Here is a 6,420-nt window from a genome sequence, read left to right as displayed (position 1 = left end):
TGTGGCGGCGGGGAGGATTAGGCTAGGGTTCATCTGCGTGAAAATTTCGGGAGGGACACATATTTATAGGTAGAGGGAGCTAGGAGAGTCCAAATGAGGAGCGGTTTGCGGCCACGCGATCGTGATCGAACGACCGAGAGCATGGATGGGAGTTAGATGGGTTTTGGGCCACTTTGGAAGGGGTGTTGGGCTGCAAAGAGAGAGGGGCTTTACAGTTACCCGGTTAACCGTTGGAGTACCAAACGACCTCCAAATGGCACGAAACTTGACAGGCGGTCTACCGGTGATGTACCAAGGCCACTTGGCAAGCATCGGACCATTCCGAGAAAGTTTAATACCCGGACACGAAGAGAGGCAAGAAGGGGACGTCGGATGACATAGAAGCGCCGGATTGCGAAACGGACAACGGGGAAAAGGCTCGGATGCATGAGACGAACACGTATGCAAAATGAAGTGCACATGATGACATGATGAAATGCAACATGCAAGCGAATGACATGGCAACAACGGCAAATAACTGGTAGACACCAGGCATATCGGATCCGGGGCATTACATAGTGATACACATATTCATAATGTTGAAGCCAAAAGATGTAGAGTTGATAATGATAGTGGAACTTATTTGTGGCACTGCCGTTTAGGTCATATCAGTGTCAAGCGCATGAAGAAACTCCATACTGATGGACTTTTGCAACCACTTGATTATGAATCACCTGGTACTTGCGAACCGTGCCTCATGGGCAAGATGACTAAAACACTGTTCTCCGGTACTATGGAGAGAGCAACTGATTTATTGGAGATCATACATACAGATGTATGTGGTCAGATGAATGTTGAGGCTCGTGGCGGATATCATTATTTTCTCACCTTCACAGATGATTTGAGTAGATATGGGTATATCTACTTAATGAAGCATAAGTCTGAAACATTTGAAAAGTTCAAAGAATTTCAGAGTGAAGTTGAAAATCATTGTAACAAGAAAATAAAGTTTCTATGATCTGATCGTGGAGGAGAATATTTGAGTTACGAGTTTGGTCTACATTTGAAACAATGCAGAATAGTTTCGCAACTAACGCCACCCGGAACACCAGAGCGTAATGGTGTGTCCGAACGTAGTAAGCGTACTTTACTAGATATGTGCGATCTATGATGTCTCTTACAGATTTACCGCTATCATTTTGGGGTTATGCTTTAGAGACGGCCGCATTCACGTTACATAGGGCACCATCAAAATCCGTTGAGACGACGCCTTATGAAATGTGGTTTGGCTAGAAACGAAAGTTGTTGTTTCTGAAAGTTTGGGGCTGCGATGCTTATGTGAAAAAGCTTCAACCTGATAAGCTCGAACCCAAATCAGAGAAATGTGTCTTCATAGGATATCCAAAGGAGACTGTTGGGTACACCTTCTATCACAGATCCGAAGGCAAGACGTTTGTCGCTAAATTCAGAAACTTTCTAGAGAAGGAGTTTCTCTCGAAAGAAGTGAGTGGGTGGAAAGTAGAACTTGATGAGGTAATTGTACCTGCTCCCTTATTGTAAAGTAGTATATCGCAGAAACAGGTTTCTGTGACACCTACACCAATTAGTGAGGAAGATAATGATGATGATCATGAAACTTCAGATCAAGTTGTTACTGAACCTCGTAGATCAACCAGAGTAAGATCCGCACCAGAGTGGTACCGTAATCCTGTTCTGGAAGTCATGTTACTAGACCATGATGAACCTATGAACTATGAAGAAGTGATGGTGAGCCCAGATTCCACAAAATGGCTTGAGGCCATGAAATCTGAGATGGGATCCATGTATGAGAACAAAGTGTGGACTTTGGTTGACTTGCCCGATGATCGGCAAGCAATTGAAAATAAATGGATCTTCAAGAAGAAGACTGACGTCGACGGTAATGTTACTGTCTACAAAGCTCGACTTGTCGCGAAAGGTTTTCGACAAGTTCAAGGGGTTGACTACGATGAGACCTTCTCACCCATAGTGATGCTTAAGTCTGTCCGAATCATGTTAGCAATTGCCGCATTTTATGATTAAGAAATATGTCAGATGGATGTCAAAACTGCATTCCTGAATGGATTTCTGGAAGAAGAATTGTATATGATGCAACTGGAAGGTTTTGTCGATTCAAAGGGAGCTAACAAAGTGTGCAAGCTCCAGCGATCCATTTATGGACTAGTGCAAGCCTCTCGGAGTTGGAATAAACGCTTTGATAGTGTGATCGAAGCATTTGGTTTTATACAGACTTTTGGAGAAGCCTGTATTTACAAGAAAGTGAGTGGGAGCTCTGTAGCATTTATGATAGTATATGTAGATGACATATTGCTGATCAGAAATGATATAGAATTGCTGGATAGCATAAAAGGATACTTGATTAAAAGTTTTTCAATGAAAGACCTCGGTGAAGCTGCTTACATATTGGGCATTAAGATCTATAGAGATAGATCAAGACGCTTAATTGGACTTTCACAAAGCACATACCTTGACAAAGTTTTGAAGAAGTTCAAATTGGATCAAGCAAAGAAAGGGTTCTTGCCTGTGTTACAAGGTGTGAAGTTGAGTAATACTCAATGCCTGACCACTACAGAAGATAGAGAAAAGATGAAAGAAGTTCCCGATGCTTCAGCCATAGGATCTATCATGTATGCAATGCTGTGTACCAGACCTGATGTGTGCCTTGCTATAAGTTTAGCAGGGAGGTACGAAAGTAATCTAGGAGTGGATCACTGGACAGCGGTCAAGAACATCGTCAAATACCTGAAAAGGACTAAGGATATGTTTCTCGTTTATGGAGGTGATAAAGAGCTCATCGTAAATGGTTACGTTGATGCAAGCTTTGACATTGATCCGGACGATTCTAAATCGCAAACCGGATACGTGTTTACATTGAATGGTGGAGCTGTCAGTTGGTACAGTTCTAAACAAAGCATTGTTGCAGGATCTAGATGTGAAGCGGAGTACATAGCTGCTTCGGAAGCACAAACGAAGGAGTCTGGATGAAGGAGTTCATATCCGATCTAGGTGTCATACCTAGTGCATTGGGTCCAATGAAAATCTTTTGTGACAATACTGGTGCGATTGCTTTGGCGAAGGAATCCAGATTTCACAAAAGAACCAAGCACATCAAGAGACGCTTCAATTCCATTCGGGATTTAGTCCAAGTGGGAGACATAGAAATTTGCAAGATACGTACGGATCTGAATGTAGCAGACCCGTTGACTAAGCCTCTTCGACGAGCAAAACATGATCAGCACCAAGGCTCCATGGGTGTTAGAATCATTACAATGTAATCTAGATTATTGACTCTAGTGCAAGTGGGAGACTGAAGGAAATATGCCCTAGAGGCAATAATAAAGTATTACTTATTTCCTTATATCATGATAAATGTTTATTATTCATGCTAGAATTGTATTAACCGAAAACATAATACATGTGTGAATACACAGACAAATAGAGTGTCACTAGTATGCCTCTACTTGACTAGCTTGTTGATCAAAGATGGTTATGTTTCCTAACCATAGACATGTGTTGTCATTTGATTAACGGGATCACATCATTAGGAGAATGAGGTGATTGACATGACCCATTCCGTTAGCTTAGCACACGATCGTTTAGTATATTGCTATTGCTTTCTTTATGACTTATACATGTTCCTATGACTATGAGATTATGCAACTCCCGTTTACCGGAGGAATACTTTGTGTGCTACCAAACGTCACAACGTAACTGGGTGATTATAAAGGAGCTCTACAGGTGTCTCCAAAGGTACATGTTGGGTTGGCGTATTTCGAGATTAGGATTTGTCACTCCAATTGTCGGAGAGGTATCTCTGGGCCCTCTCGGTAATGCACATCACTTAAGCCTTGCAAGCATTGAAACTAATGAGTTAGTTGTGAGATGATGTATTACGGAACGAGTAAAGAGACTTGCCGGTAACGAGATTGAACTAGGTATTGAGATACCAACGATCGAATCTCGGGTAAGTAACATACCGATGACAAAGGGAACAATGTATGTTGTTATGCGGTCTGACCGATAAAGATCTTCGTAGAATATGTGGGAGCCAATATGAGCATCCAGGTTCCGCTATTGGTTATTGACCGTAGACGTGTCTCGGTCATGTCTACATTGTTCTCGAACCCGTAGGGTCCGCACGCTTAACGTTACGATGACAGTTTCATTATGAGTTTATATATTTTTATGTACCGAAGGTTGTTCGAAGTCCCGAATATGATCACGGACTTGACGAGGAGTCTCGAAATGGTCGAGACATAAAGAACGATATATTGGACGACTATATTTGGACACCGGAAAGGTTCCGGGTGAGATTGGGACAATACCGGATCATCGGGAGGTTATCGGAACCCCCTGGGAGGTCTATGGGCCTTATTGGGCCTTAGTGGAAAGGAGGGGAAAGGAGCAAGGGAGGGGGCGCCCCCCAAGCCCAATCCGAATTGGGAGGGGGCCGGCCCCCCGTTTCCTTCCTCCCTCCTTCCTCTTCCTTCCCTCTCCTACTCCTAATAGGAAAAAGGGGGAGTCCTACTCCCGGTGGGAGTTGGACTCCCCCCCTTGGGCGCTCCACCCCCCTTGGCCGCCCCCCTCCTCCACTCCTTTATATACGGAGGAGGGGGGCACCCCATAGACACAACTATTGATCCCTTGGATCTCTTAGCCCTGTGCGGTTCCCCCCTCCACCATAGTCCACCTCGATAATACTGTAGCGGTGCTTAGGCGAAGCCCTGTGACGGTAGAACATCAAGATCATCACCACGCCGTCGTGCTGACAGAACTCTTCCCCGACACTTTGCTGGATCGGAGTCCGGGGATCGTCATCGAGATGAACGTGTGCTAGAACTTGGAGGTGCCGTAGTTTCGATGCTTGATCGGTCGGGCTGTGAAGACGTACGAGTACATCAACCGCGTTGTTATAACGCTTCCGCTATCGGTCTATGAGGGTACGTGGAAAACACTCTCCCCTCTCATTGCTATGCATCACCATGATCTTGCGTATGCGTAGGATTTTTTTTTTGAAATTACTACGTTCCCCAACATGCTCACCCCCGCCCTGTCGTCTAGATCCGCCGCAATGGGGTCAGGTGTGTCAGGAGGTAACTTCAGATACGCTTCAGAGTAGGCCTTCTTCCTACCCGCGGTCTTCTTGCCGTAGTACTTGGGCTCGCCAGGCTTGGGGTCCTTCCGCGTATGGGCAATCTCCCACGCGTGCATGTCTGAGAGCGGCCGCTTCAGTTTTTCCTCCTGCACCACCAAACAGAGGTTAGTCATACATAAGAAAGTGATGGTAAATAGAAGAAGAAGAATGTTTAATGGGGTTAGTCATACATTAACTATCTTGTGGAGATAGTGGTTTCGGTTTCCCTGAGCATGTACTCCCTCCTTCCCTCAGTTAGCCTTGTTTTTGACTCTCATTGCTGCCCAGGATCTAGCCTCACCACACCAAAGATCCACCAATGCCGCTCAGGACTCATCTTTTCCATAACACCAATTTGGTAACACCTATATAATGAAAGCATAATGGCATGTCAACACGAAGCAGTGAAATGTACCACAAGGTAATGAAAGCATAATGAAAAATCTTTTATACTTACCTTCAAGAAATCGTCCCTATCCAAGGTAATGCCCATCCTCCGCGCGTCTTCCTTGGTCATCTTCACACCAATATAGTCGTGATGGTATGTCGAGATGGCCACATAACGCACCTCGTACTGCATCTGGCGGGCCTTCTTCTTGCATTAGCGCAGCACGATCTAGTCCGCTCTAGCCCTGTGCTCCGGAAGAACTCGATAGAATTTCTACAATCATGCATGAAACAAGAATGGAAGCAGCCATGAGTTAAATCATTCATGAAACTAGAATGGACTTGTGCTTCTGAAGAGAACTCACCCAGAAAGTGGTGATCACGTCCTTGGCATGGGTCCCATGGTCCGCGTGGAGGGCCGCTTCCCAGTGCTCCCAGCTCGTGGCCAAGCCCGATGGTCCGGGTGCCTGACTAGATCCGAACTGTACAACCCCGGCCAGTGTAACTTCAGCAAGACGGTGATGAGGCCATTGGGAATACGGACCCCTTTAGAATATATCCAGTTGCTTCAAAAGAATGAACTATTAGCATGTGACAAGCAAAATAAATAACAACCGAAATGAGCATGTGACAAGCAAAATAAGGAAATTATTATAAAGTGGTAGTTACTCTTTCCCCGTGGGCTTAATGAGCCCTTCTGCTCCTCAGTAGCAGGAACCTGCTTCGGTAGCTTTGTGTTACCACGCAGCCACCCCTTGTTGTCAACCCCCTCCCCGCCACCACCATCATCCCTGCCACCACTATCATTCCCGCCACCACCCTCCTCCTCGCCTGCCTCCCCCTCCCCAACCTCCTCCTCGTCCTCCTCCTCCTCGTCCTCC

This window comes from Triticum aestivum, chromosome 7B, assembly GCF_018294505.1.
Source record: "Triticum aestivum cultivar Chinese Spring chromosome 7B, IWGSC CS RefSeq v2.1, whole genome shotgun sequence".
Taxonomy (NCBI): domain Eukaryota; kingdom Viridiplantae; phylum Streptophyta; class Magnoliopsida; order Poales; family Poaceae; genus Triticum; species Triticum aestivum.
The sequence above is the reverse complement of the archived record's forward strand: the minus strand, read 5'-3'. Positions refer to the sequence as shown.